At 45.2% G+C, this 11,095-nt stretch overlaps 1 protein-coding gene across 2 annotated transcripts in view; it reads right to left on the reverse strand.

Annotated features, from left to right (window-relative positions):
- Positions 1-10,850, reverse strand: part of ZFYVE28 (zinc finger FYVE-type containing 28) — a 117,506-nt gene extending 106,656 nt beyond the window's left edge. The window contains exon 1 of one of the 2 annotated variants that reach the window (XM_006152912.2): positions 10,710-10,850. The gene's annotated coding sequence lies outside the window, so the exon portion shown is untranslated. The remainder of the gene's footprint in view (positions 1-10,709) is intronic. The other variant, XM_006152911.3, reaches the window with a different exon arrangement.
- Between the last annotated feature and the right edge of the window lie 245 nt (positions 10,851-11,095).

An 11,095-nucleotide genomic window follows, 5' to 3' on the forward strand; every position in this document is an offset into this window, starting at 1 on the left:
TAAATGTTGCCCAGGTTCTATTGCCAAGAATATGTGTCCAAATGCCTGTTTAGTTTTTAAAGCCAGAACTCCACCCTTTGCTTGGCTTTAATATGTATGGAATGTTATGATAGGACACAGTGGTGGTGGTGGTCAGACATGGAAATGGTGGGGAGACAAAAATATACATGGGAAATAAACTCAGTATTTTAACAAAGTAAAAAAAAAGGAACTAAATAACATACTTCTAAATAACTCATGAATCAATGAAGAAATCAAAGGGAAAATTAGAAAGTATTTTGACTCAAATAAAAGTCACCAATTTGATGCCAAAGCAGCAGTGGGACATATAGTGTTAAATGCTGAAACAGCAGTGAAGGAGAAATTTAAACACAAAACACCTACACTAGGGGAGAATGGTCTTTTCTCTGATTCTCCTACCTAACCTAAATAAAGTAAGGGAGGAAAGCAAACGAAACACAAAAAGCAAGCAGAAGAAAGGGAATAATAAAGATTAGGGGAGAAATTTAATGAAAGAGAAAAGGGGAGAAGTTTAATCAAAGAGATAAGTGATAAACAATAGAAAAAAATTATGTAAAATATGGTTCTTTTGAGAAAATCAGTAAAATGAATATCAATATAGTTCAGAAAGAAGACAGAGAAGATACCAATAACAGAAATAAGAGAGTTGACATAACTATGGATCCTATCAATATTAAAAAGAATTATGAGGAAATATGAACAATTTATTCCAATAAATTCAACAACTAGGTGCAATTTCTTCAAAGACAAACTATGAAGCTCTTTCAAAAAGAAATAGCCCTGGGGTCACCAGCTGGTGGCATGGTAGCTGAGGTGCTGGACTCCCACATGGTCAAATGCTTTGAGACCTTGACCCAGAGGCTTGAAAATCATGCTGGATGCAGGTGAGTGTGTGCCCAAAATCAAGCGAGAAATCACCCCCCAGGGGGGATGGCCACGCCGCAATCCCTTCTCCTCCATTCTCCTCTCGGGATCTTGGGCACAAACACACATGCGCCTGGCGTGAGTTTTAAGCCACTGGGTCCGGGACATGAACTGTGGTTGACCACATGGGAGTCCAGTGACATAGCCATTACACTAACTGCTGGTCCCTGTGCCCAAAATCTTGAGAGAAAAATAGAGGAGAAAGGATTGTGGCATGACCACTCCTCCTAGGGGTGAGGGAGTGGTTTCTCATTTTCCCTCTCTCTGTCTCTCAGGCAAGTACATGCACCTTATGACAAAAACTTCAAAAACAAAAGAAGAAGAAATGGCCTGAAAAAGCCTTTATCTATTTAAGAAATTAAATTTATAGTTAAAATATTCCCACAAAGAAAACTCCAGGTCCATATAAATTCATAGTTAATTCTCCCAAACTTTAAGAAGAAATAACACAAATTCTACAAGAATGATTTGAATGTGTACCCCTCAAATTCAAGTGTTGAAATTGGACTGTGATAGGATTTAGAGTGAAAACTTAATCTGGCCATGGTACTGATGGGGCAGGGGGTGTCTTTAGATAAGGTCATCAGGATAGCTGAATCCCAGTGGGATTATAAGAAGGAATCAAGAGGCAAAAACACGGACACACTCAAAGTTCTTAAATCCTGCCATATGATGACCTGCATCACCTGGGACTCTGCAGAGTTCACACCAGCAAGGAGACCCTCCCCAGAGGCAGCCTCTTGGACTTTCAACACCATGAGCTAAGTGAACCTCTATTTTTTTTCAAAAATAATTATTTTATTTAACTTTATTTATTTTATTATTTATTTATTTATTTATTTTTACAAGAAGAAGAGAGAGAAAGAAAGTGAGAAAGCAAGCTACAAAGTCCAAGACTTAAACCATGGTCAGCCATGTGGGAGTCTAGCACCCTTAACCACCACGCCACCTGCCGGCCCCTAAACCTCTATTCTTTATCAGTTGCCCAGTGTGGTATTCAGTTGTTAGCAACAGGAAAGCAGACTGAAACATCTACACAAACTCTTCCAAGAAACTGAAGAGAAAAGAAACAACCCAAATTGAGAAAAATGAGCCCAGCATTATCCTGTTACCAAAATCAGAGGAAGACAGCAAACCAGTATTTCTCATGAATATAGATACAATTTTTAACAACAATTTAAGAAACTGAACTCAATGATACATTAAAAAGGATAATGTATCATAAATCAGCCATCTTAGTATTTAGGCTCTTCCTAAACAAAGTAAGGTAGAACCTCTGGGATTGGGATCTATATATTTTAACCTCTGAAAGTGACTCATACTCACCGAGAATGGAGAACCACTGATATGGCTTAACTGTTGCATTTTCTTAGTAGCCTGTCTGACCTCTACTATATATATATTTTTTTCTTTTTTGGAGAGATTTTTGCTATAGGGTGCGTGCACTCGCCAAAAAGACAGAGAGAGACAGAGATAGAAAGTGAGAAATCACCCCCCAGCAGGGATGGCCACACCACAATCCTGTCTCCTTCATTCTCCCAGGATCTTGGGCACACATGCACATGGGCCTGGCGTGAGTTTAAGCCACCAGGTCCAGGACTCGAACCGTGGTCGACTACATGGGAGTCCAGCGACATAGCCATTACGCTAACTGCTGGTCCCACCTCTACTATATTTTTTAAAGTTTATTTTTATTAAGAGAGAGAGGTATCCTTAACAGGATCTCACCAAACCACAATCCTTCCCCAGCCTCTTGGACAGACAGGATCATGGGCGCCTGTAGGCAAGCCTGGCATGTTCATGTCAACCCAGGATCTGAACCTGGGCCTCTCATATGGCTCCGGCATCAGGTAGCAGTAACCCACTACCATGCTGCTGAATCTGAGCCTCCTTCTGTAATCTTCATTAAGAACAGGGCCAAATTCTATCTTTTATCTTTTTGGTGTATTTGTGAATGCCCCACTGATTCTATTTTCCTCTTTCTATCAGGTAACTAAAATGATGCGTTTTCTACTATTCTCTGATACACTGAGAGTTCAAACCACTGTGACCTTCTGGTGCAATGACACCCAGCAAATGTCCTCTTGTTTTCTGCTTTTTGCATATGATTGTGAATGAATCATCTAGTCTGAATGGATTTATTGTTCTAATTCATGAAAAAGGAGACCTGGACCAGATGAGCCCAAAGTTTCTTTCAGTACTAGATAACTAGTGCTGAAACTGTAACTCTAAAAATAGCTGGATATTGATAAGCCTGAGTGTATGTACCAACATGAGATTCAAACCCTTGGTAGCTTGACAAACCTTGCCATTGTTTACGTGATGCCATAACCATCACATAAAAAAAGAGTAAATAACATGAGGCACATTGCCAAAAAAGAAAGCAAAATAAAATTTAAATGAGTCAGCTGAGTGTTCCTTCTTCAATGATATTGAGTTCCTACTGTGTGCTGTGTTCTGGTGATATGTCAGTGAATACTTTACATACACAATGGCTCTGCCCTCATGGTGCCCGCGTGCTGCTGTTGTGTGACAGAGTGGGTATTAATAAGCATCATTGTTTACTCAGTTAAAACCCAATCGGGGGACCAGCAGATGGTGTAATGGTTACATTGCTGGACACTCACGTAGTCAACCACAGTTCAAGTCCTGGACCTGGCAGCTTAAATTCATGTCAGGGGTGTGTGAATGCATGCCCAAGAGAGAATAATGGAGGAAAAGGGATTGCAGCATGGCCATCCCCCCTGAGAGATGATTTCTTGCTTTCCCTCTGTCTCTCCAGCAAACACACGCACCCTATATAGCAAAAATCTCTCTAAATAAAAACATAAAAAAAAAAAATTGGGGGCCAGCAGGTGGTATGGAGGTTAAGGTGGCTGGACCCCACGTGGCCAACTGCATAGCTTGAGTCCTGGACCTAGCGGCTTAGAAATCATTCCAGGTACATGTATGTGTGTCCCCAAAATCCTTGTGGCGTACCCATCCCCCTGGGGAGTGATTTCTCACTTTCTCTCCCTCTCTCTCTTGGACTCGGTCTGGTGAGTACATGTGCTCTATAGCTAATAAGCAAACAAACAAAAACAATCAGGACCAGTTAGTGGTTCAGCGCACAATGCTATGTAAAGCTGACCTACATGGGAAGGTATCAGGTTCACGTCCAGAGACCTCCCTGAGTGGCGAACAGACATGCCCATTATCTGAGGCTGGCCTAAGCTGGGGGTAGATTGCAGTGTCAAGAACCTCTTAGAGGCGCTGTCCTTCTGTCTCTCTCTTTGTCTCTTTCATTCATGGAAGAAATAAATAAACTTTAAAAACCAGTCAATATAACTTACCATATTAAGACAAATGATAATCTCAATAGACACAAAGAAAACGTGAAAAACTTCCAACATTCACTCCTGATAAGAAATCTCAGCAAACACTGAATAGAAGGCATGATTCCTTGACTTGATTAAGGTAAAAAGTCCTACAGGTAATACCATATTTAATGATAAAAGGCTGAGAGATTTCTCTCTCTAAGATAAAAATAGGAAAAGACGTCTGCTCTCATCACATCTACTCAACATCAGACTGGATTTCTAGCCAGTGCAATAGGGCAATACACACCCACACAAAATCAAGGCATCCGGACAGGAAAGGAAGAGTAAAAATACAGATGGTCCCTGACTTACAATGGCATGAGTTCTTTACTATAGGTTTATCTAGGTATTAAATGTACTTTCAGGCTGGCTTCGTGACACAGCAGAAATATGCTACTTGAAAGAAGTCAGAGCTCACATGACAACCATGGTTTGAATCATCCTGGGTCCAGTCAGCCTGAAACATGCTGAACATGTGTAAGAGTGCCCAAGATCTGATGGGCTAAAAGGACTAGGGGAAGAGGGTCATAGCATGACCAGACCCTGTGGAGAATGTGCCCCTTTATCTCTCATGCGCACATACTCTAGTATTAATAAAGAAAAAAATTAATTAAAAAATGCATTTTCAACACACACACACATACATCTATATTTTTGTTGTTGTTGTTAGAGAGTTTTTGCTATAAGACATATGTACTGGCTGGTGAGACAGTGAGAGACAGAAAGCAAGAAATCACCCGCCAAGGGGGATGGCCATGACACAATCCTTCTCCATTCTCCTCTTTGGACTTTGGGCACGCACGCACATGCACCTGGCATAAGTTTCAAGCCACAGAGTCTGGGACTCAGACCACAGTTGGCTACATGGGAATTCAGCTACATAACCATTACGCCATCAGCTGGTCCCTTCAGCTTACATTTTTTTATTAAAATGGGTTTACCAGGGCATGACCCCATTGTAAGTGAAGAAGCATTTGCATCTTTATGTGCAGAAAACACAATCATCTGTGCAAAAAATATCATGGAATCTACAAATAACCTGTCATGACTAGTAAATACATTTAGAAAGTAGGATATTGTGAAGTATATATTTAGCCTTCTAGTTTCCTGACAGCCCCTAAAATCCAGTGTTAAGATTATCTTTCCGGGAACCAGCAGTTAGCGTAATGGCTATGTCGCTGGACTCCCACGTAGTCGACCGCGGTTCGCGTCTCGGACCCGGTGGCTTAAATCTCACGCCGGGCGCGTGTGCGTGTGTGCCCAAGATCCCGAGAGGAGAATGGAGGAGAAGGGATTGTGGCGTGACCATCCCCCCTGGGGGGTGATTTCTCGCTTTCTGTCTCTATGTCTCTCTCTGTCTGTCTGGCGAGCGCACGCGCCCTATAGCGAAAACCTCTCCAAAAAAAAAAAAAAAAAGATTATCTTTCCTATAGTAATAAGGTAACCGGTGGCTGGGGCCCCTAGATAAGCGTCAAGAAGAGGGCTGGTCACCAGCAAGACCACTGTAGGATTAGGGAGTTGGGACTTTCGGCCCCGACTCCAGACCTCCAGAGAAGGGAGACAGGCTGAAAAGGTTGAGCTGATCACCAGTGGCTGATGATGTGACCATCATGCCTATAAAGTGAAGCCTCCATAAAAACACAAGTGGACAGGGTTTGGAGAGCGTCCAGGTTGTTGAACACATCTACATGTCAGGAGGGTGATTTACCCCAACTCCATGGAGACAGAAACTCCCCCACTTAGGGCTCTTCCAGACGGCCATGTATATCTCCTCACATGGCTGTTCATCTGTGTCCTTTCATTATGCCCTTTACTAATGAACTAGTAAACCTAGATGTAGTGTTTCTGTGAGTTCTGAGAGCCACTCTAACAAATGAATCAAACCCAAGGAAAGGGAGCCCCACGTTACAACAGGTTGGTCAGAAGCACAGGTCACAACCTGCAACGTAGGATTGGCTTCTGAAGTGAGGGCAGTCTCAGGGAACTGGGTCCTCAACCTCCGGGATCTGGCACTAGTCCCAAGTACAGCGTCAGAACTGAACTGAATTAAGAGGGCATTGTTAGAGAGCCGTGTGTTACACAAAATGGACTCTGTAATGACAGGACTACAATAAGCAGTAAAAAAGTATAATGTGCACCCCTCAGTGCCTCCCTACATCTGCCAAACTGAAAAGATGTAACCGAGAATGTAACAGGACCACCCAAACCTGATAACTCCAGACTTGACACTTCACCCAAATAAAAATGGACTCGCCACGTGCTAATCTTAGATGCATTCACTAATCTAAGAGACTCTGCCTACTTCAGGGCATAAGAAGAGTCTCACCAGAGCCACTCTGCCATTTGTCCTGGCACTGTGACCAGAGCACACTGTTCCCAGCCACTCTCCGAAAGATTTACAGACCTTGGTGCCTGAGACTCCACCTGAGCTGCTCCTGTCCTGGCCCTCTGTGCCAGTCCTCAGACCCTTCATCAGACCTCCAGGAATGGATTGGACTGGCTATCAGTTCGGCCTTAGGACATGTGGGGACCCACGAAGGGCTCTTCACCTCCAGAGACTGCACAGGGTGATGGGCTAGCATGAACTGTTCTTGTCCTGGAAACTGACTACTTTGATGTGCTTAACTTTAGGCTAGGCAACCAGGTCTGACAGTGTGGAAAGAATGAAATGCGTCCAAGGTCTTACTCCTCGCTTGCAACAGAAGCTCACAAGATGTCCACTGCAGAATCTGTCAGAGAAGTGCTTGGCGTGCAGGGAACATCCCTCCCACAGCTGTTCACAGAGTACATAAGAGTAGAAAAAACAGTTTGGTTTTACCTCTTTTCTAGAGAAAAGTTTCAGATACAAGATCAACACACAAAGGCGTGAAATAAAATAAGACAGTTTAGGGGGGCAGCAGGTTAAGGCACTGCATTCCCATATGGCCTACTGCGGTTCAAGTCCTGGACCTGGCAGCTTGAAAATCATGCTGGATTAAGGTGTGTGTGTGCTCATGCCCAGAATCTCAGGAGGAGAGTAGAAAAGGAGATTGCAGCATGGCTGCCCCCTTGGGGATGATTTCTCACTTTCCCTCTGTCTCCAGTGAGCATACACACCCTAAGCAAAAAACTTTCTTTTTTTTGAGAGGTTTTTGCTATAGGGCGCATGTGCTCGCCAGACAGACAGAGAGAGACAGAGAGCCAGAAAGCGAAAAATCACCCCCCGGGGTGATGGCCGCACCGCAATCCCTTCTCCTCCATTCTCCTCTCGGGATCTTGGGCACGCACGCACACGCACCTGGCATGAGTTTTAAGCCACTGGGTCCGGGACACGAACCGCAGTCGACTACGTGGGAGTCCAGCGACATAGCCATTACGCTAGCTGCTGGTCCCAAAACCTTTAAAAAAAAAAAAAAAGACTGCGGCTCTTTACCAATCTTGGGACACTGGGTTACAGTCATGCCCAACCATTTCCAAACATTTTTTTCCATGTTATTAATTTTATTTACATTTCATCACTGTCCATCTTTGTGACATGTTTCTGAACTTTTAACCCTGTTAAATGTCCTTTTCCCAAGTAAATTTTCCAATCCCCCCAAAATAATTGTCACCCCATCTTGTGACATATGTATGATGAGAATCTGCAGACAGACCCTAAGCTAACAATTGGCGCCCTCACAGTTTCTTTTTCTTCCTGGATCCCAGAAAAGCACTTGACTACATTCTCCAAGTTACCTAATCCTCTTCCCACAAAACAGCTTGTTAACTGTTTATACCAATCTAAATTCTTAGCAAATAACTGATGCAACCCCCCTCCTCACTTGTGGTATTTGCCTTTAAAAGGTATTCAAAAACTTTAAGACCTCAAAACCAGCTGAATCGGTTTCCCGGGTTGCAGCTCTCACCAGGCCAAATAAATCCTTTAGTTTTATTAAAATCTACACCTTGGTTTTTCTTTTTTTAAGAATTAGTTTTATTGGGAACCAGCAGTTAGTGTAATGGCTATGTCGCTGGACTCCCACGTAGTCGACCACGGTTCGTGTCCCGGACCCGGTGGCTTAAAACTCACGCCGGGCGTGTGTGCATGCGTGCCCAAGATCCCAAGAGGAGAATGGAGGAGCAGGGATTGCGGCGTGACCATCCCCCCTGGGGGGTGATTTCTCACTTTCTGTCTCTATGTCTCTCTCTTTCTGTCTGGCGAGCGCAGGCGCCCTACAGTGAAAAATCTCTCCCAAAAAAAAGAAAAAAAAAAAGAATTAGTTTTATTTAACTTCATTTATTTATTTTAATTTGATCAGAGAGGGACAGAATGAGAGAGAGAGAGAGAGAGAGAAAGTGAGAAAGCAAGCCACCAGGTCCAGGCCTCAAACCACATTGGTCACATGGGAGTCCAGTGCCCCTAAACACCACACTACCTGCTGGCCCCACACCTTGGTATTTTCAAGGGTCAAAGTAGTTCATTGTATTTCTGTATTTCAATCCCAAACAATCAAAAATTGAAATTTAAAAAGCAATACCATTTATCACATGAAAAGACATTAAGACTAAGGTTAACTGTCAAAAGCTATGCAAGGAGGGCCAGCAGGGGGTATAGTGGTTAAGGCACTGAATTCCCACATGGTTTACCATGGTTCGAGTCCCAAACCTGGAGGCTTAAAAATCACTCCAGGGGCATGTGTGTACATGCTCAAAATCCCAGGAAGAGAATGGAGAAGAAGGAACTGCTACATGACCATCCCCCGGGGAGTGATTTCTCACTTTTCCCCTTTCTGTCTATCTCCAGTGAGCTCACATGCCCTATGGGGGAAATAAATTTGTTTTTAAAAAAGTTATGAAAGCCACATAACAGGGATGAGGCAGTTCTGAGGGGGCCAAGAGCCCCCGTCTGGGCACAATGGTTCTGGATCCTGTCTGTGAGACATCCCGGGGGGCTGGGAGAAACCCCTAGCACACACCTGGCTCTAGGGGGAGGAGAGGCTAAAAGGGATGGGTGGCAGCAGAGCAGAATGAAGCTGCCACGGAGAAGACAGGACGAGATTGAGGACTGGACTTAGGCTGGGGGAAGAGGAGGCAAGGGGGTCACAAAGGGACGGGAGGAGAAGTGACCTGTGGAGTGGGAGGGAAGTCTGGGCAATCTCCATTCCTTAATGGGTCCTTCACAGACCCTCAGAAACAGGAAGAATGTGTGTGCCCAAGTTTCTTTCCCTTCTGAATCCTTCTCACAGAACACTTCTCACTGTGACATACCCCAGAAAAGAAGAGTCCCCCAGCTCCACAGCCCTCCACCCACAGGCCTCTACCACTCAAATTCATTTAAAACATGAGCCCCATAGTTCAACAACAAAAATAGATGTAAAGAGGAAACAGCTCCTCTCCAAAGACAACCATAGTGAACAGCTCCCTGAGCCTCCTCCCCCAGGTGGGATGTGGTACAGGAGTGACCATCACAGGTCCTCTGAGCTTCTCTCCTCCTTGGAACATCCCTCCCGGACAGTTGCTCCCTCCTCCATGCCCAAGTCCCTAGCATCTGTCCCCCTCTGCAGGAACTGTTTCAGACACGAGTCCTGGGGACAGAGGACAGTCCCTAGAGAGACTCCAGATGTTTATCTGACATCTGAAGAGACACACAGCGGGTGGAGGCTGCCACTAAACTACTTGAAGCCTCAAAGCCCAAAAGATAAAAAGAGATCCAAGGTTGTCCTGGCCATAGACAGGATCCTAAGGCTGGCGAGTCCCCACAGAAGCTTAGGCTGCAACAGACTTGGCCACTTTGCTGGGCTACACAGAGTGGGACTCTCAGAGCCACAGTGACTGGCTCCCCACCTCCCAGAACAGTGAGGATTTAGCAAGACCTTGTGAGCAGAATACACTGAGAACGTTCTGGAATCTTGCGAAAGACCCTGATTGTCACTTGACAAAACTTTTGCACCAAGCCACCTGCTCTCATAATGGAAATGTCTTGGGAGTATTTAATACACTGGGAAGAAAACGTGCAGGCCAGGATATTTTTAGCAGAGGCCTCCAGGGCTGTCTCCGAATTAGGCAGAGAAGCTGGCAGAGCCGTGAGTCAGCAGCAGAGCCGTGGCCACATCTACTACCGCACACCCAGAACTTCACCTTTTCCATGCCAGCTGCCCCCTAGCTCAGCATGCTGGCTTTCTCACCGCCATCCTCCCCAACTTCTGCTCCTCAGGGTGTCCATGCCATTTCCCATTTCTAACCTGGCTCTTACCCTACACTGTCCTGTCCCCAACCTTGTCTCCACCTGGGTGGTTTCTCCAGCAAAGGGCCTATCGTGAGAACATCCTTATAGGGTGCCAGCAAGTGACTAAGCCTCGGTCTTTGTTAAGGACCAGCCACCTCATCCTGTACCCACCTGGGTAGGTCCCTCCTTGGAGACAGAGATGGCTACCCAGTGCCTCTCACCTGACAGGAGCGGAATTGGCTGACGAGCAGCGTGCACCGCTGTGGGTCCTTCCGCCCATCCAGGCTGTCCAGCTCTGCAGCCACCTGGTTCAGCTCCTCATCAGCGTAGTAGAACTGGGCAAGCAGCTGCGGGTCTGATCTCTGTGGAGTGAGAGTACAGGAGCATGAGTAGGTGGCCGGTCACCCTGCAGGCAGCTGGAGGGGATCCATTAACTGGTGGCTTATTACCAGGATGGAGAGGGGTAACCTTACATCAGGGTTGGGGTCCTCAGCTAGGACCTTCCATTCTGAGCGGTGGCCAGCTCTTCTGCAGACTTTTCATTCAAGAATCTTTTCAATTAAAGCTGAGGCTCAGGTCACTGCTGCTCACTCCTGTTGATTGTCCC

The sequence above is a fragment of the Tupaia chinensis genome, unplaced genomic scaffold, assembly GCF_000334495.1.
Source record: "Tupaia chinensis unplaced genomic scaffold, TupChi_1.0 Scaffold000360_1, whole genome shotgun sequence".
NCBI classification, from domain to species: Eukaryota; Metazoa; Chordata; class Mammalia; order Scandentia; family Tupaiidae; genus Tupaia; species Tupaia belangeri.